Source organism: Protopterus annectens, chromosome 1.part1 (genome assembly GCF_019279795.1).
Source record: "Protopterus annectens isolate FY-2018-M chromosome 1.part1, PAN1.0, whole genome shotgun sequence".
Lineage (NCBI taxonomy): Eukaryota > Metazoa > Chordata > Ceratodontiformes > Protopteridae > Protopterus > Protopterus annectens.
The window spans coordinates 476,423,140-476,449,792 of NC_056726.1; positions in this window are offsets into that span (position 1 = coordinate 476,423,140).

The window sequence follows — 26,653 nt, forward strand, 5'->3', positions numbered from 1 at the left end:
GGGACATGAAGCACTGGTTGGACAGAGTGGATGCTGGAGGTTTTAGCTTGACCACTAGGCTGAGATCTGAACCCTATAACTGTGCTGTTTCATTATTGGCTAAACAGGAACCAATGAAATATGCAGTTTCAAGGAGGCATATATGCCCCTGTTATGGTGATTGTCTTCCGTAGTTTGGAGGTTTTAGTAAATTTAATGGACTTGATTATGAATTTTTTGAATATTATACAAAAGTACTCTCTGATTTTAGGGTCTTTATTGAATAGATAGGGAGAATAACGCCCACGTATTGTATTATGTGTTAGGGTATGTAAAGTGCGAATTATTGGTTGCTTGGTCTATCTTTGTGATGGGATTTGTCAAATCTCTACCTGTTGAAAGCGGAGCTTTGAGGAGGCATGTTTGCCTTAATTTTGGTATATATCTTTTAAGCTATTGGCTGTTTAGATGAAATATGCGAGATAACTGGTGAAATGTGAATCAGTTAGAATCAAAGCCCCATGGAGACGTAGACATTCCGGTATGGTGCATTCTTTATTCATAGCCTTTGGTCAAAGTTAATGTGATTGGGCATTAAGCGCCTATACACGATTTTATTGGTCAAATGTAAATATTGTGCATTTTGTGTCCATAGTTTTTAATTGGGGTTAATATGTTTGGGTATTGAGTGCTTGCATGATATCCCATTAAATAAATTTAAATACTATGTGGATGGTTAAGCTATGTAAGTTATATTCATCTTTTTTTAGTCATTGGTTCTAAGGCCACATAAATTATAGACCATTGGTGGTTAAGTCTCAATTTGTTATGTGGTTAGCCAATGATTAATTTGCTGACAACAGAGTTTTGAGGAGGCACATATATCTAGATTTTAGTATATATTTTATTAACTATTGGCTGTTTAGACTAAATATGCCAGTTAACTGGTCAAATATGAACCAGTTAGAATCAAAGCTTTGTGGAAATGCTTACATTTGAGTTTTGTGTATTCCACAATAATAGCTTTGTTTTGAAGTTATTGTGATTGGGTATAATATGTTTATATGAGATGTGATTGGTTAAATGAGAACATTCAATTTTAGGTCAAGGTTTCTGAGTTTCTTTTGTTGCTTTATAGTTATTGGATGCTGCAAGTCACTAAATGATCTGATTGGCCAATTACTAATTCATTTTTAAAGGGATTTAGAAAATGAATCTGTTTGTGTCAATTAGTTCTTTAGTTAACAGAGAATTATGATTTTTATCGTAATGGTGTTTATATGTATATTTTTTATATATCCTTTTATATATATTGTTGTTAAGGCACTATAGTTCCAGCGCTGAACTTGCAATGTTTTATATGAAATTAAAGATTGATTGTTTGTTGTGTTCTGGTGTATAGACATATAGGCAGGTCAGTTTTTTATTTGAAGAACAGCGAAAGTTATCTTGACGCTGAGACAGTGTAGCAAGTTGGCACATGGAAGGTTAATTTGCAGTGCCACTATTTGTGCAATAGCAATGATCTCTGACTAAGGGATGTCAGTAATTTGCTCATATTAATGGAGTTACTCTTTAATTCCAAGTGTATATGCATATATTTTTATGTAAATTCAATCAAACTTGGAATTGAGGATGATATTTATGTGAATGGATTTGCAGGGTTTATATAATATATAGTTTGCATCTATTATTTTTAAATAGATGCGTTCAAGAAATTTATTGGATGAATTTATTTAGATGTATGATAATCTGTATTTTGATTTGATAATGATGTTGAATGCTGATTGGATGAGGGATGGATGCATATAGCTTATGCTATAGGAGTAAATCAGTGTTTTTACTGGCTATTTTATAAAGGTGTGTACTAATTTATTTTTATTGGTTAATGTTTTTTAAAAAGGAATGGCTTTTTGAAAATGTTTTATCTGATGAAGTTCTGTTGGTTACAAGACAAAATCCTATATGTGCGAATAAAAGGATATTTTTTGCTCTACCAGTGGTTTGTGACTTCACTACTTTCAGCTTGCTTTTGGTGTATTTCTACCTTGTTCCTGGAGGAATTCACCATGCTTGCAATTGCGGTTTTTGCAAGCATATATGTCAGTGCAGCAATGCAGTGGGAGTAGCAATGCCAACACAGATAGACTGTCAAGACAGGGAATGGGGTAAGGTATACTCAGATAAGCCTTACCCTCTCAAACAACATTTCTCAAGAGACACTTGAAAAACTAGCTTGATTTCTTGGTAGGGGAGAATGTGAAGATATGTGAAGGCTGCCAGTCTAGCTAGATAGAATTTTGTAGATAATTCTATGTCTTTGTAAATATTAACATAAGCCACAGGCTTTTTCTCTTAAATGGAAGAAAATTGAGCTAAATGTTGAACTTCAAAAATGTAACAGCAGTGCACTCTGCTGGAAGAAAGCTGATAAGTCAAGCTTTGTATGACTGTTTGATCTCAAACTCAGAGCCATGGTGTATGAACCAGCATATTCTTTCTATTGTTTTGAGACCAGAGTTGATTGCTAGATTGTAGATATATAATGCTTTTAATTACTGTGTTTTCCTGACCAGGTGCAGGCTTACTAAGAAATATTAATGTAGAGTTTCTGTTACCCTGGGAACCAGAGAATTGTTAAGAGTGATGTAATCTAAAATGAGTCAGCAGGATGTATCATCAATTTAAAGAACTTTCTTAGAGACAGAGAGAGAGCATTTTGGATTTTGTCTAAAGCTGACAACAACTCACCAGTACTCTGCTTTTGCTCTATATGTAAGTTTATTTAGAAGTGTGATTGCTCTTAGATATAAATAGAAAATAGTAAGTTTAGTCTAGCTGTTTTCTGTATTGATGTCAGAACTATACTACTGTATTATTTAAGCATTTTCCTGTGATCTCTGAACTCTTGACTAGCACTGTGTAGTAAGACGTATTGTCTTATGTTTTTATTATTTATTATTAAATATTTTTAAACCTTTCAATTGTGGTTGTTTTGTGTAGAGGTAATTTAAGCTCTAGTGTACATTGCATGTATATAGTGATACTGTCCAAGCTACTCCAATAGCTTTAGCCCTGGGTCACACTTACAATTTGGGTAACAATAATACTGCACAGTAATAGTTGGACACCCTTTGGTAAGGGCCTTATTAGTAGCTGATATTAGTGGTTGGTGGCAGTTATTACTACCTTATAGCCTGGCAGAACAGGGGCACAGTTCGAGAACCTGTGCCAGCCTTACCCAGGAGTGTCTGTGTGTTTGTATCTAGATCAAATCTTAAAGTGTGTGTGTGTCAGCTACTTGGGCAGGGACATGAAGCACTGGTTGGACAGAATGGGTACTGGAGGTTTTAGCTTGACCACTAGGCTGAGATCTCGACCCTATAGCTGTGCCAGTGGGGATCTGGAGAGAAATGGAGAAACCAGTCCCAGACTGACTGTGATCTCTGTGTGCTCTTAAGGGAAATTGTACTTCACTGTGTGTGTAATTGTTATCCTTCCTAATGTGGACGCCCCTCACTGGTGTTAGTGGGGAAGATTGAAGCTCCTTGATTACTAGGCCAGTGCACAGGCATCACATTGGTATTCACTGATTTTTGTATATCATTTGATGAGCATGAAGCATCCTTCTTATTTTCCTGTCCAACTGATCCAACACTTTTTCGGACCAGTCAGTCACTCCAAAATTGTAAGTTAGGACAGGAAGAACAATTTGGTTTATAGCTTGGACTTTGTTCCTAGATGTCAATGCTGTTTTCAGTATTAATTTTAGTCTTCTAAAATATTCCTTACTAAGCTTTATTCACATTTGTTCATGTTTTACTATTGATCCTTCATCAGTTCCCAAATATTTATACACTCCCACTTGTTCAAGTTCTATTATACCACATTCCTGTCCCAGACTGATGTTTTCTTGGTGCTGCAGCCTTTGTGCTTTAAAGGTTACTTTTGCACATTTATCAAGACCGAATGAAATTCTTATATCAGTGGCAGCTGGTGACTTCAAATCAAAGGAGACAGTCGAATTGGTATGGCCAACAGGAATGGGTGTGGTCAACTAGAAAGGGGTGGAGCTATGCTATGCCCTGGGTGCCAAACCGTCATTATGAGAGTCCAATCAAGACAAAATGAAATGTTGAAGAAAAAAAATATTTCAATGCATTGACTACATGACAGCTTACTTAATATCCAGATGGAAACAAAAAGGTTGCGAGGCATGAAAACATAAATTACTTTTTAAATGCATTACTGGAATGTCAGTCAAAATTAAGTATAAAAAAACAGGCAGCACTCAACTCAAATCACTTCTCCTTGCACTGCAGTTCTAATTATAATTTATATTCAGCTTTATAAAAATACCAAGTAATATGCTGAAAGCAGAAATCTCTGTTATACTCCCACTTGTAAAAATGTTTCTTATCCAAAAAAGACCTGCTGCCTGACAACAATTATCTACTTGTTTCATAGGGAAAACATGATCAAAGTAAAAAATGAACAGCAAAGAAGAAACAAGCTCAAGATAAATTGCTTAAAGGATTTATGGACCACACATGATAGATCGGCATTCTGCTTAGTTTACAGGTAAAGCCTGCAAGCATGACTGAAAGTCTCCAATAAATGTAGTGAGCTTCTGAAGATACTGTAATCCTGTCCTTTATTACAAATACTGTTATATGCATTTCAACACCTAAGGTTTATATGTTATCTAGTTATGTAAATATTATCTACATGACAACATAAAAAAGGCTTTCAATGTTGAAAATTCTTTAACAGTATGCTTATTAAAGCTTATTTACATCTTACAATCTCACGCAAGCTTACCTGATGGTCATTAAAGCACTGCTACTTAAACACAGAGTAACAGGCACTGCAATAACATGCAGTTTATGAATAATAAGACACATAAATCAACAGTATAAAAATATGACAGAAAACCAAAACATTCTGCAAAATCAAGGACAGATGAAAAAATACTGTAGTACTTGTGTCTACCTTGGATGGGGGGATAGTCTGCACACTTACACTGCAAAACTGCTCCTTGCTCTGCTTGGAGACATTCAGAGTCACTACATGGGGGAGTGGGGTACAACAAGTATATCACAATTTGAAATGTCTCTGGATGATTGTAATGGCCCTGGCACATTTGTCATACCTCTCAGTCTCAGAGCAAGAAATCTGGAAAATGCCATAAATAGAAGTGGGACAAAGGCCCAAAAATAAGGACAATTTTTAAATATTGCTCTTATAAACTTAGAAAGATAATAGAATAGTAGGTCTTGCATTAGTATGAATTTTCTGAAGGGTATAAAATCTGAAACTCAAATGTCTGTCATTATTTTCTAACTTCAGTCTTTAATAATTTGCCACTAATTTGCCAGAAAACCACAAATGTATGAGAAATGGACCAAAAAATGATGCAAAAATATAAAATAGCTACACAATACAGCTGGGAACTTGTCAAAGAAGGGACACTTTTTTAATATTAGTACTGTTAAGTTGAGCAGCTGACAAAATAAGAGAATCTACATTCATTTTTGAAATAAAAGTAATCTGTAATTCTGATCATTACAATTATTTATTAATTGTAAACCCTCCATGTTTCTTACAAAATTGTCATTTTGCGGAGGAATTATTAGGGGGAGAGCAACATTTTGAGCCAAAATTGGGGACAGTAGAGAGGTTTGGCTTTACCTAATTCTATAAAGCGATTTACATGCGTGTACCTTCAACTTCTTAATGCAGGAAATCTGGACAAGGTCAAATACATTGGGGAACAAACAAACAGTACTAAAAATTGCTCCTGTATAAACTTAGTTGATAGAATAACAGGTCTTACTTTAGCATGTAGTTTTCTGAAGGGTATGAAGTCTGAAACTCAACGTCTGTCATTATTTAGTGACTTAATTTCTAAATGATTTGCCAGGAAACCACAACCCAAAACTAAGAAGCAAAATCTATTCATTCTGCAAAAATCTGGACAGTTGAGAGGTAAATTCAGCTGGGAGAAGTGTGAGGCAGAAATCCTATACGACGGACTTAGCTCCCTAGGTGTGGACAATAAGTACCCCCCCCCAAAAAAAAAAAAAAAAAAAAAAAACAAAGATCTAAGAGAAGTGAGTGCTTCAATCTGGCTTCATCACTTTCAGTAACATTCAGACTCAATCAGTGAAAATATTCAGTAACAAAAAAAGTTTGTGCTTGTAGACAGTTGATTTAACTAGTTCTAATCGAACACATTCAGCCAAGAACTGGGAGGGGGTGTACTTGAGCTGATCAGATAATTAATAAGCACCTTCCTGATTGTATTAAATTATACTCCTTGTATAATACAGTACAGTTGTTACAGGTTGTTTTAAATTTATTGTTTTGATCATTTTTCCAGTAAAAAATGAAATGAAATGCATGCACCAATAATGACAAAACTGCCCAATTCAGAACATTTCCATCATAAAGGTCTACTCAAACTTCTACAGTCCACCAGTATGAATAAATATGCACAATCTCTGCAGAAATAAAAGTCATCTAAATAATTCTACATTAAAGAGATGTATAACTAATGAAGAGGTTGCTGCTAACAAACAACTTTATATTTCATTGTTTCATCTACAAATAAAGTGCTGTTGTCCTTGAGGAATAAAGTGCCTATGTTACATTAAAAAATGATAAGCTAGTAATATTGCAATAGGGAATGGATTGCAAACTGATAACAGGTTCATAGTTACTAGGTATATCTGCCAAAGAAGGCATTCTCAGAACTGCAGCATCCACCCCCTTTAAAAGTACAATACAGTACAGTATAAGCAATGTATCTACATACTGAGGGAGTAGAACCCACAGCCTTCTGCATCAAAAGGAAGTATTCAACCTGTTATGCTATTAACAATGCAAGCAGACTGAGCATAACTAGCACTGAACTTCTCTTCACCTGAAGCTCTCAGCTCCTTGTAAAATCCTCTCAACACAGTACTGTATCTGTCAAGTTTGCATCACAAGAAATCTGGAAAAAAGCCAACATTTATTGGGGGGGGGGGCAAAAGTTCCAAAACCAGAGGCACATTTTAAACATTGCTTGTATACTCTTGGAAAGTTGCTAGAATAAAACGTTGTGTTACCACCATGCATTTCACTGCAAAGTCTTGAACACAGAAGCCTGTCTACTACAGTCAGAGCAACATACCACTATGCCAAATCAGCAGTTTCTTGAAAGACAGGAAGATTGAAACTTAAATGGCAACATTTAGTGAATCCATTTCTCACCATAGCTCTCAACATCTTAGCACAAAACACCTGGACAAATAATGGGGGAATATAGCCCCCAAACATAGTCAGTGAATTCAGTTCTCATCATAGCTCTCAGCCTCTTAGCAAAAAAACACCCGGACAAAGTCAATAATGGGGAATATAGCCCTATAAAATATGGACAGATTTCAAATATTGATCTTATAAACTTAGAAAATTGCTAGAATACAATGTTTTGTGTTACCATGTATTTTCTGAAGAATATAAAGTCTGAAATTCAAATGCCTGTCATTATTTAGTGAATTCAGCCCTTCACTGATTATAAAAATCCAGAAAACCACAGATTTTATGAGGAACAGACCAGAACAAAAATATGAGGCAAAAATTTGGACAGTTTTCACAAGTGGTGGTGGGTAGGGAATTCAGGCTGTTGCTACCTTGTACCCAAGGTACAGGGTTTGAGCCTGAGGAACTATAGCCACCAGGTATGTTTAATTAGGGCATTACACACACACACACACACACACACACACACACACACACACACACACACACACACACACACACACACACACACACACACACACACACACACACACACACACACACACACTGTACCTGTATATGGGGGAGCCAATCAGTAGCTATCTAACTGCAGATGTTGCAGTCCGATATCCCTTATATCCATGTGTGTGACTGCAGACATTGCAGCCTGATCCCCTTCCAGTCTATGTGGTTACAAACCACATAGACTTCTGGGTATCTGTACACTGATGCCATTTCTTTGTAATCCTGACTGGTTAAACAGCAGTCTGGATTTACAGAAACCTGGAACTCACCAAGCATGCATGCGCAGTTCGAGTTCTGGGACTTGCAGCTAATTATTTTATTTTTAAACTTCTTTTTTCAGTTTTACAGCTGGGGGTGCTGCAGTCCTGCAGTCCAATAGCATGAGTCACCCCTGTCTTATATCATCTGAAAAAGTTTTAACCACTTGCAGTTAAGCTTTCAGTTTCTCATCTGATGAACTATACAGTCTTAAATCATCCATACAAAGAAGTTGAGAAGTCCTTACACTTTTTTGCTTTCTGGGAGACAAATTGTAGCCATGACCTAATCTGTTAAGTAAACAGCTTAATGGATTAAGGGCAAGATAAAACAGCAGGGGGAACAGAGTCACCCTGAAATATCTTCTTTGAATTTTTATCCTTGGAATAATAATTTGTCCTTTATCATGGCTTAACTGCAAAGTGGTATGTTGCTGTTTCATGGTCACTATAATGTAATTGATCAGTATAGGATATATCATATACATTTTTTAAAAAACTCTTTTACTCATGAATGTGGGATACTATCAAATGTTTTTTTTTTGTAGTCTATCTATGCCATACTTAGAGTCTTCCCCTTTCTACAGTTGTCTATTATGACTTTAACAACAAATGATCCTTTGTTCCATATGACTTTCTTTTGTTACCCTTTTGTTCTATTGTCGTGATTGAGTTTTCTTCTAAATGACTATCAACTCTGTCAGCATTGATTCCAGTGTATATTTTATACATTGTTGGAAGGCAAGTTATCAGTCTATAATTTTTAGGATAGCTTGCAGGTTTATTCTTAAGTAGGTGTATTGTTTTTCTTATAGTTAACCAGATTGGTGTCTGTTCAATGCGGGCATATACATAGTTCTTACTCATAGCTAAATCTTCATGTAAAGATGGTAATACTTTTAGCCAGAAGTTATGTACTGAGTCTGGGCCTGGAGTTTTCCAATTAGGAGCTTTTTTAAATTTTTTCCACCTCTCTGGCCGTTACTTCATCCTATTTCATATCCGGTACATTTGAACTTCTTATTCTTTCTTTTACTTATTCTATCCATTTAGCATCTTTGTTATGTTTCACAGGATCTTCATAGATATTTCTCTAAAATATTTCTTCTTTTTTGGTGGTGTTTCAATTCCTTTTGCCTTGTTTCCCAATGCTCCATAAACATTTTGGGTCATCAATAAATTGCTTATTTTGTATTTTCCTTCATATTTATCTGCATATCTTCCAAGTTTTTCTGCCTGTGCTGATATTTTCAGTTTATTATTTGCTGTAGTGCATGATAAATCCTGATCCGTTCTGATACTATGCATTGCTTTTATCACATCTTTTTTGAGTAGTTTTGTTGATCTGTTCCCTCTTCTATACTCTTCTAACAGTGACACTTTTTGTCTTAATTGCTTTGTAGTTTTCTCTATTCAATGCTTCCATGATGGCATTTAATTTCTCCCCTTCCTTTCCTTTACTGCCCTGTGTTTTTGTGGTGTGTGTGTGTGTCTTTCGGCTTTTCCCGGTTAGGGGTCGCCACAGCGGAACTCCGGTCCGCTAATGATTGGCAGTAGAGTTTTACATGCTGGCTTGCCGGGCCTAACGCACAACCTTCAACGAAGGAACGCCCATTCACGCATGTCGTCACACAGTACTCTGTGTTTTTGTGGTAATATCTGTTATTAATTTAGCTGCACAGTAATACATCCTATTTACTTCTGTTATATCACATGAATCTCTATGAACAGTTCTAATTACTGTGTTCATTTATTTTATCAAACTTCCAATGTTTTGTTTTTTATTGACTCTCTGTAGTCTTTTTCTTTCATTGATCTAATTAATATGTCTGTCCATCTCTATTAAATCAAGCAACTCTTCTCTTAGATCATTTTCTTCAAAATTGAGGGCACATTCTTTGTTCTCCATTTCTTGCAGGCATTCTACAGAAAGTTCCAGAAAATCTTCCTGTTCCAATTTCTCTTCAACTTCACTCTGTCATTATTTGCTCTTTCATATAGGAACTCACTGGCCTATCACTCCACAACATTGACTGTGTCAGAATTGCCACAGTTTCCAGTTCCTTCCCTTCCTGTGTGTGCTTCCTGGTTTCCTCGTGAATGCCCCAAGTTATCTTCATGTAGCAACTGATCAGATGCTTCCTGCTCCACTTTTTTCTCTTTAATTTGGGGATTCATAATTCTTTCATATTGTGATGTTAGCAGAGTTAGATTTTCAACACTAAATCCTTCTCGTCACAGGTATTCCATAACTTCAGTTTCTAATTCTTTAACATCTTCATTACTAATCCTCTTTTCTACGGTCTCCTTTGTTTTTCTTATTTTTGTATTATGAACCTGCTGTGGTAAGAAAAAACAGTTATTATTTCTTCATAATCTGCAACTATAATCTATAGGAACTATTGTGAATGCCTGCAATTGTAATTCAGTATATAAATCAGCGTCTTATTAATGGTCTTTTCACCTTGTCATAGGTTAATGCTTTTGTATACATAAAAATGCTGCCATGTATTATTTCTGTGTTCTCTGCAGCACTGAACTGCTTTGTCTTTCTCTCTTGCTAAAAAAGATGACAAGACTAGATTCAATAATGATCTTCTATATTTATATACTTTAAAAAATAATCAAAGAGAATAGAGGACTTCTGTTTATTTCCATTAATACAAGACTGTATTTTGGTATTCTGCCTTGTTCATAAAATGTCGCTAGATATGCATTTGAAATACAAACTTTTTTCACATTTATGTCTTTCAGATATGTATCTAGTCACATTCAGTTAACTAGGTAAAATAGCAGACGTGCTACTGTTCTGAAACCTCCTTCTGAGATATCTATACTGAATAAGGACTGTGTGTAAGGATTACTTTGGGAAAATGGAATAAAAAAGTTATTTTAGTGTAGTTATTATGCCTTATGGCTGGTGAGGTTCAGATAATAAATAACTTAGTCATGATATGTGCTACTGATCTCTCTCTGTCTCTGACCTTAAAGTCATAACACAGAAGAGACTTTTCAGGGATAAGTAGGTGCACTGTCCTATTAAGGGGCTTGTGCAGAATCGTATAGAAGGGAAATGGAGAATGAGAGAATCAAACCTATGACTCAATCATGCAAACAGTTCTTTTTCTGTTTGCACTCTAAAGTCCCTTACTGCTGCCCTCCTCACTCATTCATACTGCCGTCACCCCCCACGCAGTCATTCAAGATAATTTGCCCTCCAATGATAGCCAATATCCAAGCCAGTGCATGGTTGCTCAGTACAATTTCAGCTAACCTGTATCTATATACAAAACCACAATGCCATACTGTCATGCAGCTTCATGTTTAGGGTTTTATAACAGTGTTACATTAAAAAAGTAATTTAATCATCCCTTCCCAGACTTTTAGAAACAGTAATCTACCATGAGACAAGTTCATTTACCATGGTAGAACATCCATTCCTATAGTTATCCATACAAACGTTATTGTTTAGTGGCAAGCTTATACTGTCACAGCCTCATGTATTCTAATAGGCCATTCCCATAGATGCCCATACAAAAAAAAACTGGCATTCGAATCAGTGTTATATTGCAACAATCTCATGTTCTGCAATAGGGCAGCTTCATGGATGTCCACACATAAGCTTTACAGCTGTTTAGTAACACTGTTATAGTGCAATATGCCCCTGTACCACATCCAGGTAGTCAAGTTCCCCAGAAGTCCACTCAGACTAAAGAGTTCATACATTAAAGCTTTCTTACAGACTTCTACTTTTCTACTCATTACTGAGGTCTGGTACATGCTGTACTTACTAGATACTCAGATTTCAAACAAAGAATCCATGCATTGTGTGAAAAGGCAACCCAATGACTACCCTCATAATGGCATCTTTTAACAAAGTCCATTAAAGTAAACAGATAATAACTTTGAGAGATTATAATCTAAATCCCTTCAGTAAACCTTTTAACTCTTGGATGTCACAGAGGCCTGCATTCACACCTAGGGAACAATGCATCGATAGAAAGTGATAGGGAGTTATGGGTAGGGTACTAAGCTTTACATTTGCCAATTTTTTTGATTTTTTACTTCTGATTCATTTACTTTAAACACTTTTACTTGGTCTGTATGAATAAAAGTACAAAAGACATGCATACACCTTTCAATCTGTAAACATCAACATTATAACAATCTTTCAAAATCAGTACTGAACCAGAAGAAGTATTTATGTTACTGGCAGAAGATCCTGTATAGCTAATTACAGGGGCTTTTTTCAAAGTGTACTTACTTATCTGTAAAAACATAGTACAGAGCAGCATGACCAGCATATACGTTCACCGTACATAGTCAGAAACAGATAAAGTGAGTATATGCTACAAAGGATACTGATGTCTTTCGGCTTTTCTTGGTTAGGAGTTCCCACAGCGGAACTCCGGTCTGCTAATGATTGGCAGTGGATTTTTACGGTGCCAGCCCGATGCCAACCTTCAAAGAAGACACACCCATTCACGCACACACCTACCTGCATGTCTTTAAATGTCACTCGACCACAGGGAAGACATGCAGACTCCACACAGAAGGCGCTCCAGCCAAGAATTGAACTGGAGAACCTCTTGCTGTGAGTGACAATGCTAACCACTGCACCACCGCGGCCTCATATGCTACAAAGGATAATGACCAAAAATAAATAATGTTACACTAAAAGAGAAAGTCTGTTTAAACTAACTAAATGGATAAATAGAAGATGAAGCAGAAAATGGGAATGTGTGGAATTTAAAGTGAAATTAGCGACCTGCTATGGACTTGATCCAATGATTTTTAAAACATATTCTTTATTGTAAAAATTTAAGAAGTGCACAAAAATTCAGCAGAATACTTTTTAAAAGAGCTGGTAAATGAGTGAATAATGACAGTTCAATACTACCTTCCCACTGTATCTCTATTATCTTGGTATTCTGATTTTGTATTATTCTGCAATCCACAAATGAGTGTGCTCGATAAAATACTGGTACTTATGGGAACATAATTATTAATTCAGTGAAGGAATACTGCACAAGATACACTGTCCATTAGCTGCATGAGTAATAAGTTTTATAGTTATCAAAATAAGAAGGTTTTCCACTTTATGGCACTCTGTTATGACTTCCCAGGTGAGTCACTACTGTAACTTCACTCATTCACTGAGATACCTGCTCATTTGGGACTGGCAGAGCACAGAGAGTCTTCTTTCAAAGGCAAATACAATATTAGATGCTAGAAATAAATACTGCTGACTATGTCAGGCGTGACATAGCAGAAGCCACAAAGCACCTTACGGAGTTGACCTGACAAGTCCTGAATTAATATAAGCTTAATGTACAAAGTAGAAGTTACCTGTCAATTAGCTTAGAGGATTAAGGCTGTTACTGAACTGCTTCCTGTAACAAAAGGGTGCAGGACTCAAGTCCTTCCACCTTTATTTGTCTATTATGTGACTAATGAGCAAGTCATTTCTCCAGATAATGTTCCCAGGATGCTGATGAAAAAGGGACACTAGCATCCAGTAGACCTAGCCAGCAAATGTATAAAATCAAATGTACCTATAGGGTGTCAGATCCAATGTGGTTAGTGCAATTATTAAAGCCAAGCAGTTTATCAACGTAATATTAATCAGCCACTGATTTTTGAATATAAAAAAGAAGCAATAAAATCAGGCTAAGCAGCAAAACCACTGAGAAGGGGAACCACTAAACCATCTGGTGCCTGGATCTAGTCTGGGCAGTACCTAAGACTGTGTCTATCTGGAAATGACTGTTACTAGTCCTGTCCTATAAAGGAGAGAAACTATGCCAGATAACAGATCACATGCATAATAAACAATAACTGTCCTAGATGTGGTCAGAGCAGCTGACAGTTTAAATCTTGCCCTGATACTGTTCCACTGGCATTGTATACAAAATAGCATCTGATAACCTTCCATCTTCAAAATGTATAACTTCCTGTTATAATTTGGAGCAAACTGGCAAAATATGGAACACTTAGTAATAACTTGCTAACAGCTCCAGCTAGGAAGCTCACGGCATGGTTGAAATGTGACACTTTATAATTAAAACATGTTGCTTTGATAAATTAAAATGTATCAGTATTATTTACCATACATATTAGTTAAAACAATTCTTAACAATGAGCATGCGATGCTTTCCATCTGCAACAACATGGAATATAACTAATAATGAGGTACTTTGAGAGGCTTGCAAAGAATAGACCTTCTTGGATTCTTTTCCAGCAGCAGGTGAACCTCAGTCACAGTCAGACTGATAACAGTGGCAGCAATGACAAAAGTCAGTTGAGCAAGACTCTCAGCCGTCCTTGATTTTGCGTCATGTCTTTGCCATGTCCATAACTGTTTTATTTTTGGTAAATCACTGAGCATTACAGTCAGTCAGCAATTCCAGACATCATAGTTTCATGCTTCTTATTGTTCAGAAAATGCATGTTTATGCACGACCTGTTATTGTCTTAACTTTTTAAGAGAACCAGAGGAATATTTAAAGATTGTTCTTTATTTTGAACATTTGTACCCCATTATTTTTTATATTTGTTGCTGAATCATAAGAAGCTGAGAGCTATACAACCAGGAAGACCAAGATGAGTATTTAAAAAAAAATAAAATAAATAAAATGCCAAGCAAAAATAAGACTGCAAGCAGGAGTGAATACAGAAATGATTGAAACTATATTTAAAGAATTTCGTCATCCTACCAAAGTGCTGTAGACAGTTAAAAAGTGTGTATTATGCATATATATATATATATATGTGTGTGTGTGTGTGTGTGTGTGTGTGTGTGTGTGTGTGTGTGTGTGTGTGTGTGTTTTAGCTGGATGTTTCAGTAGATCAATAAAGTAAATATTGGCACAAGAAGGTCAAAAAAATATCAACTGATTTCTGCACGACACAAACACAAAGGAGTTTCCAGTGCCAAGAAAATAAGAACCAAAATGAAATGCACCAGTGCCACAAGCCACATGACCCAACTCTCACAAATTCTACAACGCAGTTTAGTAAATAAAGAACTTTATTAGAGTTAAGCTCTTTCATCCAAAAAATCAGGACATCATCTGAACTCAGACTTCTGAGCATGATCTGAGACATAATCTCTGAGCATGTGAAAAAAAAACAATGTTTTTATGGGGGGAGGGGGAAAGCCCTCATGCACTACCATGTGCCCTGCTATTAAAATATACTAACTCCTAGACTGTATAGTACACGAGAAAGGGCATATTCCTCACCCTCAGTATTATACTGTTTTTGTACAAAAGTCGATGGCTTTTAAACAGGCAGGAAAGCTGTCAACTTCAGCACAAGTCAGTTTATGTGAAACCATGTGTATATATGTGTGTATATATATATATATATATATATATATATATATATATATATATATATATATATGTGTGTGTATGGGTCTACCTGAGAATGTTGAAACAGGATATCAGTGAATCCCATTTCTTCATGATGACAATATCGAATCTTCATTTAAGCGAAACCTTAAATCAGTGAAAACTTTCACCGGGAAACTAACCACTTGGCCATCCTAGAGGTATTTGCCCTTTTCCCCACTATAGTGCGATCTTGTAGTTTGTATATATATTTAGGGGTTATGTGGGAGTGCAGCCCCCCCTCACTTTGTTAGGCCTTAATCGCTTTGTTGTGTGCATGCTGTCCTGGTGGCCAAGTGATTAGTTTTCCGGTAAACGTTTTCACTGGTTTAAGGTTTCATTTAAATGAAAATTCAATATTTTTTGTTTATGTGATATAGGATTCACTTATTCGCTTATATGGGGTTTTGATATTCTGAAGTAGACCCATATATATATATATATATATATATATATATATATATATATATATATATATATATGGGTCTACTATAGATGATCGAAATTCCAAAAAGCAGATTCTCATATGGCAGAGACCAAATGATTGACTTTTGGAATTTCAAATATCTTAAAAAAAAATCAAAACAAAACTTACTTACAAGTTGCTAGTAGGCCCCCTGCACCCTCCATGGGGGGATGCACCTCCACACCCCCTGAAATTTAAATATACCAACTCCAAGGTCACACTACAGTGTGGAAGATGGAAATCCACTATAAGGAGATGCCCATTCTGCATGATCGAAATTCCAAAAGTCGATCATATGGTCTCGGCCATATGGGAATCGGCTTTTTGGAATTTCGATCATGTGTAGGGGACCCATATATATATATATCTATATATATATCCTATATATATATATATATATATATATATATATATATATATGTATGTAGATATATATATATATATATATATATATATATATATATATATATATGTTTGAATGCATTCCCACCTTCCAACACACTTTGGATAATCAGCGCTAAAAGTTTGGCTACATTCCTAAGCTTTCCAGGAGTCCTTTTCTCCCAAAAGGCAAAGGATCAAATAAATCATGTATCTCTGGCAATACTGCTGGGTGCACTAACCATGGCTTAGAGGACTTGTGGCTAGTGTCTAGCATTATCACAGGTGATACATGAAAAAATTAACATAACCGTTAGTGTACACAGCATTATTACAAGAGATACATGATTATTTTAACTTTTGTCTGTTTAATAAAAACATGCATTATTACAAATAACACTTCTGAGCTATGTTTCTGCTTTAGAATGGTGTTGCTAATGTTATATACAGATTAAAAGTTAATGCTTAAAGTGGAAACACAACAATGGATGCAATGAACTGTTATGGAATAAGATCAGCTTATCAAAATGTATATTAATTTCAGTTTCATTAATGATGCTATAATCTGATTGTTAAAAAAGCAAATATAATTATATGCAGGGTTGTGGAAAAATATAGCTTCATAAGCTGAAGTTACTGCTGTGCTTTAACTTCATTCTTTTAATATGTAACAAGGAAAAATTAAGTGTTGTATGAAGCCGAGGCATGTTAGTTACTGTAAAAGGAAAAGGAATTTGTTAGCCTGACTCCTCCATTGTTTTGCTACCTAAGAGGCTGTCTGTAATCAAATGTTGTGCACATCAAAAGGGACAAAATATTGTTACCAAAGGTAACAATTTAGCAGTCCAAGCTAAACAAGCAGTAGTAGATTGTTGCAAAAATCTGTGTATGTTAATGGTAACAAACTGCAAAAGTAATGATGTTTGATTTTGAAAAAGTTGTCAGCCTTTCAAGCTGAAGCATCACAGGGAGAAGTTCTGAGGTGGCTCAAGGATGGATGTAAAATATCCTCTGATGGCATATGACAACATCCGGACAGCCGACTGGTGGCGCCTGCCTCTTTGCTACCTTACTTGGTTGGTAAAAGCATATCATTCACCAGCCCATACAGGTAAGACAGCTTTATTTAATCAAATTACCTGAAGTTGGTATGCCCCTCATGTCTCCTCTTTGACACTTCAGTTTGTATGAAATTGTGGTGTATGTCCAGAATATAATGTAAGTAAACATGCCAACAGTAAGATGGCATGTTTACCTCCACCCTGGGGACCTTTTGTTAACATATAGCTGGACTTCATCCAGATGCCTAAGACTAATAATTTATAATTTATTTTGTTGGTGGTATGTATGTTCTTAGCATGGGTGGAAGCTTACCCATGTCACAAAGCTGATGCAGTCACAGTTGTTAAAAAAACTTTGTGTGATTTGATACCGGGATTCGGTATACCATGTACTATCAATAGTGACCAGGAAACACATTTTAATATTTCATTGTTTAAGGGATTGTGCAAAGTTTTTAATACTAAGTTGAGGGTAAACAGAACCCTTAAGAATAACATTTTGAAGATTTGTGCTGAAAACCACTTAAAGTGGCCCAAAGCCCTCCCCTTAGCATTAATGAGTATGAGGTCCTCACTGAATGCCACCAGGAAGTTGAGTCCATATGAAATATTAATGGGGAGACCCATGGCCCTTCCAGCTACCCCTCCAGTGGGAAATGCTGATTTAACCTTGTCAGTTGACGCCATGATTTCATATTGTAAGAAATTGATTTGCATTTTGCAGCAATATCGTTGAACAGTAAGAGCAGCATTGCCAAAGCCTCCTGACCAGCCCTGTCATCAGTGACAACTGGGTAACTGGGTTTACGTAAAAAATTTCCAGAGGAAGAATGGCCAGAGCCCGAGGTGGAAAAGTCCTTTCCAGGTCTTGCTAAAAACCCTGAATGCAGTTCACTGTGCAGGACTAGCAACAAGGATCCATTCATCTTATTGCAAAAGACCTGCCATGTGGGGACCCCGGAGGAGTCATTGCAGCCAACAAAGGGAGATTGAGGTGCAACAGATAAATCATCTGCTCAGTGAGAAGGTCAACTTCAGTAGCAGTCCATGATGAATCCAGTGACAACAGGTACTTTTGCTTTGTTTCTGCTGCTGCTTCCTTCTATAAACTGGTCAAGAGAAAACAGTTTCTTGCTGGTCCTTCGGAAATATGCCAGAAATTTAAACAAAACAAACTGCTGGATATGTTTGCATATAACTCATCATTCTAAGGCAGGGATTCATATGATTCCCATCCCTGTATCACAGGTGTCATTTGAAAAGGACCTTAATGACATCAGTCTAACCTGGCATAATGTGACTGATTTTCAAAGGTTGGGTCTCTTTAACTTGCAACCACACATCATGGAGACACATGTTATGCCAGAAATGGGACTGTACCAGTAGGAAAAAGCAAATGTAATGAATGACACCAGGCATGAAAGTGTGTTAGACTCTTTGCACTTAAAAAGCTATGACTGGGGGCATGGCATAGCCATAAGTGACCGTTACTACATCTGTGGTGATCGTGCCTTCCCCTGGTTGCCTGCAAACTGGTCTGGGTGTTGCTTTATAGGCTATATTACTCCTGCTATTCAACATTTCGAACACCCACCAGCAGGAAGACTGAAAAATAAGCGAGCAATCCACTGGGCAATGAAAGTATTTTCAATTTTTAATCCTGGGTATGGAGTGCAAAGGACAATGCTTGAAATCACCATGCTTGCTCAGATTCTACAGGAGGTGGCCAATGAAACTTCACATCACATCAAGATGGCAAATAGAGAAATGACTGAAATGCGAACTGTGGTGTTACAGAATTGAATGGCACTTGATATAATGCTTACTGCAAAAGGGGGCTCATGTGCCCTCATAGGGAGTCGTTGCTGTTCATATATTAGTGACTATCATGATGAGCAGAAAACAACATCAAATTTTATGCCGCAAAGGGCCAAAGATTTGGACAGCACATCAAAACAATGGACACTTTTTGGATGGTTGGGCAGTATTTTTGGTAACCTGGGTACTAGTATAATCCAAGGTATTGTCGTTGTACTTTTGATTATATTTGTGATCATTTTGGTATTTTCTATTCTAAAGGCTGTGATTACAAGATGTTTAACCTCACCTGCACATGAAATGCATGCACCAATCAATGACAATTCTATTTTGACAGATGATGATAATGACTATTATGATGCTGAAGCATATTTTATCAAGTTAAGAAAAATAAAAATATAATTACATGTATGGTATGACACTGATAGTGCCAAAGGGGGGAAACTGTTATGGACTAAGATTAGCTTATCAGAAATGTATATTCATTTTAGTTTTATTAATGATGCTATAATCTGATTGCTAAAAAAGCAAATATAATTGTATGCAGGACTGTGAAAAAATACAGCTTCATAAGCTGAAGTTACTGCTGTACTTTAACTGCATTCTTTTAATATGTAACAAGGAAAAAGCAAGTGTTGTATGAAGCCGAGGCACATTAGTTACTGTAAAAAGAAAAGGAATTGGTTAGCCTGACTCCTCCAGGTTAGGAGTGCGTTGTTGCTAGGGAAGGTTTGAAACATCCTAGGTCAGAAAACAAGACCCCTTGAAGCAGGTGGGTCATGTAGGAAGGTGTTCACATGAAGTCTGAGGTGAAAATCACAAGGGATGAGGACATTTGCAAAGTCTTTCATTTGTTAGAGTCATTATAACATAAGAAAATTGCATGGTGCGTTTGATAAGAAAAATGTATAAAGATGCAGTTTTTCTCTGTCAAGTGAGACTGATTTACCAACTGCTATGAAGTTTGTCTCCCAACGCTGTAAATAAAATTTCTGTTTGCACATCCTGAAGTGTTGTTCCTGACTGAAGGCATATAATGTAAACTCTTAATGTTATTTATTTATAACTCTAACAAAACCATCCTGTCAGTATGTTTACCACATTTTAGTTCCCTCTTCAGTTTGTAGTGCTAACACTTTCTCTTTCTTGAGTCTGACCTGCTCACACTAATGCTTTGGAACTCTGATTCTATTGGCTATCATCTGACTACCTATAATCTGAGACTTAACTTACTGATGCAGCTTGGCAATGCACAGCATTCAAACATTCAAAAAAAAGTATACACAGAGGAAGATTTTACTTAAAAAAGCCAAATCGGTTCATAGTAACAGCTTGTCATTCAAGGCTTAGAAGCATTATATAATGCCAAAGCTAGTACAGTTGATAGACTCCTTGGAGCTGTGGGCCCTGGATGGCCACCCACGTCACCCCTATTATGATCTGCTCTAGCTATATTGTACTGCTGACTTGTGCACACAGGTGTTTGCAGTCTTTTGTTTCTGTCCACTTATACCTGTTTGGTAATTGCGGTTTTCCATACAGCACTGACTTCTTAACTTTGGCCCTTCTTTGATCTCCTCCTGCATAACATGCAGCAATTCACATATGCTGCTCATCCTTATGACAAATAGTCCCATCATGCAATAGTACCATTTTTCACAAGGGTTTGTGTGGTGATTAAAATTGGCAGCTAGAAGAACTGTTTATGTTCCAAAAGGAGGTGTGATGCTTTGGAGGTAGGCAACATTTTCTAAAAACTTATTTTTCATATTATCCTAACATATCTAACATGTAAATTGTTTTAAGGAAGTTTCCTTTTGGTCTTATTCACACAGACATAGTGCTGCATACTAGCCCAAGCCCCTCTTTTACCTTACCTTTAGGCAGATAACCGAAGGCTAGAAGGTGCTCCACCTCAAAAGAAAACCATGTTATTGTGGTACCTCAGTGATGAATCTATCAGGCTATGTCTTCCTCCATAGGATCTATGAGAGACAGAAGTTGTATCCCTTTAGGTCAGTGTCAGGTAAGACAGACTGCAAAGCATTGAAGGCTACCTTCCTATAGTCACATACTGTAAAGGCAGGCTTGAGGTTAATTTCTTTTATTTCTACCAGCTCCGGCAGTCCTGACAACATCGCAGTGTAGCACAGCTCTGTTTTATGAGACTTTAGGCAGAAATAAGGCAGTGATATCTTCTTGTCTGGCTCTGTCCTGACAAAGCCATGCATGAAATAAAGCTACACACACACTGCCATGTATGGGGATGCTGCCATCCATAACAACTAAGTCAGATTACAGTGTATTGTTATTATCAACTGCCCATGAACACGACTACCTCACCTTCTCCAAAACTAAGTGATCAAGTGGCATCCAGTAAAACCAAGAGTTGACTTTCTTCTTGGTACTATACTTTTTAAACTTTTACACTTCAAAACCTGCTCTCCCCAACACCAAACTTATTGAAAGCCCCCTTACATACAACCTAGGGAGATGATCCCAAGCAGCCTCCCCACACTCATCACTCTCAACCAAACTTCACTCTACCAAACACTGCTTCTTCATCTTATCACCCTGTCTTTGACAGTCTCTAGCCACCTTTATAACATAATTCACCTTTTATTCCAGCTTCAGGCAGTAATTAAAGAATGCCTACTTAGGAAAGCCCAATGCTCTGCCTACAAAAAGGTCACATTATCTCTCACCTCACTCCTATTCCACCTCATTTGACTTCTTACATTAAATTTTATACATTGCAAAGATCAATCAAAACCTCTGTAAATGCAATCATTCCTGTACAGTTAAACACTGCTTTCTTACTTTAGTCATATATTATTATATTGTCATAACATGTTATACTACTCTCTACTATGCTGTAATCTCTCTTTTGTATTTTTCCTTAACTGTTATATTTTTACTGTGATGTGACTACTTGTTGGCCCGGTGGCAGTGACTACCACAAGTAATGCAGGAGACTTGGGTTCAATCGCCAGACAAGGGTGTCAGAGATTTCTTTTCCTGTTAGGGTGTCTGTTTTTCATGGGTTGGGGGTTGGCATAATGATTAAGGTGTTTCCTAACAAACAAAAGACACAGCGTTTGATTCTCAATGAGTGAAATAGGCTAGGCTTAAAATGGCCCACAAGACAGCTAGCCTAGTACTTATCTATGAGCGTATGAACCTACTCACCATGGTTATGTGTGAAAAAGGTCAGTTTTGATCAGTGCACTGTCTCATTGAACAAATATAAATTAACCAGTCAATCAAGGAAAGCAACAACTTTATGCTGGTCATCCTGTACCACTTTGTATGGAAAGAGCCTTGACCCAGAGAGAATAACGATGGTCAGAAGTGCTTCACAGTTAGTACACTGCCCTTCAGTGGCACAACTTATGAATGCTTGCCTCAGTGAATGTCCTTGTATAGGGCTTCTTGTGGTGGAAGATTCTGGATTACCTTGCCCTCTAGCCCACCGGCAGTCACTTTCAAGATGATGGAGGGTAGGTTCTTGTTGTCCGTGACTATTTTCTTCATGCTGGCCACAGTTTACTCTCTAACGTCCAACAATACGTAGGTGTATGATGGCATCCCATGAACTTCTGGTCCAGTTATTCCCCTGCTACACAGAGTTACTGCTCTGCTCTTAGAGTTATGTGTTAGCTTGTATTGGCAAGACCAGCAGGACTTACCATTCTTGAGTATCCCTTCATTGACCGAGTTCTCATCTACAGTCCGGCATTCCTTTCTCACTGAGTTTCTGTAGAGTGGTACAGGATGCCTATTTCTGCAAGAACAAATAAGAGGACTGAAGCTCTGTACTTTGGGGATATTTCCCTGGATGTTATGTTTCTCATTAGGTGCTCAGGTGTCCAGAAATCTTAGCTTTTGTAAAACAAGATTGAGATGCTGATAATTGCTTCCCTCTATGCCTCCTTTATCTTTGCACTTGCAATGCAAGTACAATGTAACTGTGTGCATGAGAGAATGTAACTGGGCTTCAGTTTGAAGCCATAGTTATGTGTGTTGTCATTTGTACTGTGCACTAGTTCACATGATGACAGGTTGGCCAAACAAAAAGTCAGATTGAAGAACTGGGCTACCACAAATGTGATAAAATGAGGGTGACTGACACAACAAATGCATGTATATGGTGTGTGTGTGTGTGTGTGTGTGTGTGTGTGTGTGTGTGTGTGTGTGTGTGTGTGTGAGTGTGTATGTGTGTATGTCTATGAGGGGGGTTGTCTGCCTGCATGTGTATATAATATATCTGTATCTACACACACACACACACACACACACACACACGCACACACACTCACACACACACACACACACACACACACACACACACACACACACACACACACACACAAGCATAGCTATGATCAGGTGAAATTGGCAGATGTCCTGAGTACAACGTGTTAGGAGGTATGATTGCAGTACTGGCATTCATCAGATACTTAGCATTTCTGAATGCCAGAATTGAAATGAGACTTGATAGCGGATTTTCTTTTGGCTCCTCACCTTAGAATTGATGGGGATCGGGGTTCATCGTGGGGTGCTAGATGAGCCATTTATGACTCTACACCAGTGGATCAACTACTTCTCATATATTACATGTTTGTCTAAGAGAAACTACATAGAGCTTTTTCCTTGACAGACACTGTGCCTGACTGCAGCTTATTGGACATAACAGGATCATGAAACAGCCAACAGGGTTGAAGAAGTTCTCTCTTAGCCCCACTGTTGTGATGTTTCAGTATCAATGTATATATACAGATGTCGTTATGGATGTTTGCAGAGGTCTTATCCCCTTTAATGATGTCATTGTCAATGGAACAATAATCAAGGAAAATACTCCTGTTCATACCTCTCAACTGTCCAGATTTTTGGCTCATATTTTTGGTCTGTTCCTTATAAAGTTTGTGGTTTTCCGGCAAATCACTTGGATGTTCTAAGGATTGAAGTCACTAAATAATGACATACATTTGAGTTTCAGATGTGGAATCCTCCAGAAAATGTATACTAAAGCAAACCCTGTTACTCTAGCAACTTTCTATGTTTATAAGAAAAATATTTAAAATATATCCCTATTTTTCGGCCTTTGCCCCCCATTTTGACAGGCTTTGTCCAGATTTCTTGCACTAAGAGGTTGAGAGGAATACTGCTGATGCCTCACCTTATCTACTCACACACACACACACACACACACACACACACACACACACACACACACACACACACACACACACACACTAAATACCACAGAAAAAGTTAAAACTGCTGTTAGTTAAGAGGAAATAATGTGAAATAAGACAAAATATAACAGTCTTGCAGAATATATTAAAAGATTTAAATAATTTTTGTTTCATCTAACAGCATTTCTTAGCTGTAACTAAGACATTTAGTCTAACACTACAGAGTTGATATTGCAGTGCCTTAACTATAGGCTGTTAATTTTGCCTATTTTAAAGTTAAATATTTTGTTGATGCAGGAATCTCTTGACAAAAGTTGGACCTCTGTGATAGGTTTACACACTGCTTATGTTAATGCGGCCTTTTTAAGTAGCAATGCACTGACTGGTGAACAGTGCCTTGCTTGCAAAGGTGTCCAACCAATTTAAGACAAGTATAATGCTGCAATTCAGATTACAACACAGTCATTGCTTAATGTCAATTTGAAAAGAAACATTTATTTTCATGACTAGCTTTGTGGCATAACTGTATAGCTGTGAAATTGCTCACTATGCCTATTTGGATATTAGAACAATAGGCCAAAGATACATTGGTTGTTGCACTCAGCATGAATGAGCTCATCGATTTAGATTGCAAGAGCATATTTAAATGGTAATGATGCTTTTTGTAATCATTTTATCGAGTTGTGTTAATATTAGGAAGGAAAAAACGCTAAAGTAAAGGTTTATTCATTAACAGCATGGCATTTGATATAGACAGTTGTGTATTTTATTGTGGTGTTTGCTCATTGCCCTTTAAAATGTTAGGAAAGGAACAGTAATTATGGTCCTTTGATTAAATATATGGGCTAGGTGCTTTGAATGAGAAAAGGTTTTCATAGTTGTGAGTACAAGCACTGACCTCTGAAAAAACACTTTTTGCTCTCTTCTTTTTTAAGCCATTTGCACATAATATTCCAAAATTGAGAACACATATTGATTTGTGTGTACCTGAGATGGTTCGCATATGTGTGTATGCCCGGGATCTCGAGTTTTCAGTAACTCAAAATTGTGAAGGGAAGAAAATGAAAAAAAACAAACAGTTCACTTAGGAGGGGGAGTATCAATATTCATCAAAGATACCCACACCTCCAGGTTGGTGGCACAGCACAAAGCATCAGAGACTATCCATGTGCAACTAACAGTGGGTAAAACTGCCTTCCAGTTTATAGCCTGCTACAGACCACCCTCCCAAACCCAGGAACCCCACTCGGCCTTCCTGAGAACACTGGAAAATATGAAGGTCTCTCCAAACACCATTATATTGGGTGACTTCAATTACCCAAACATAGACTGGGAGCATTACTCTAGCTCCAACACCCTAGCCCAAAGGTTCCTAGAATTTATAAACTCAAATGCTATGGAACAACTTGTTACCACTCCCACAAGAGGAGAAAACATACTGGACCTGATCATCACCAACATGGGGGCTCTATGCTCCAGAACAGAAGTGTATCCCTCACTGGTAAGATCAGACCATAAACTAATCTCACTGGATATTCACATCCCGACCTCATCCCCTGCCCAGAAAACCACAGTGAAAAACTTCTCTAAAGCAAATTTCACACTCCTCAAAACCGAGGCAAGCCTCCCACACCCCCCTACTTATATTCTCACTCCAAGGTCTCTCTTAGCCTCACTGTTGTGATGTTTCAGTATCAATTTAGATATACAGATGTGGTTATGGATGTTTGCAGAGGTCTTGTCCTCTTTAATGATGTCATTGTCAATGGAACAATAATCAAGGAAAATACTTCTGTTCATATCTTTCAACTCTCCAGATTTTTGGCTCATATTTTTGATCTGTTCCTTATAAAGTTTGTGGTTTTCCGGCAATTCACTCGGATGCTCTGAGGATTGAAGTCAATAAATAATGACATACATTTGAGTTTTAAATGTGAAATCCTCCAGAAAATGCATATTAAAGCAAACCCTGTTACTCTAGCAACTTTCTATGTTTATAAGAAAAATATTTAAAATATATCCCTATTTTTCGGACTTTGCCCCCCATTTTGTCAGGCTTTGTCCAGATTTCTTGCATTAAGAGGTTGAGAGGAATACTGCTAACTTCTCACCCTATCTACACACACACACACACACACACACACACACACACACACACACACACACACACACACACACACACACACACACACAAAATGCCACATAAAAAAGTTAAAACTGCTGTTAGTTATGAGGGAATAATGTGAAATAAGACAGAATATAACAGTTTTGCAGAATATATTAAAATATT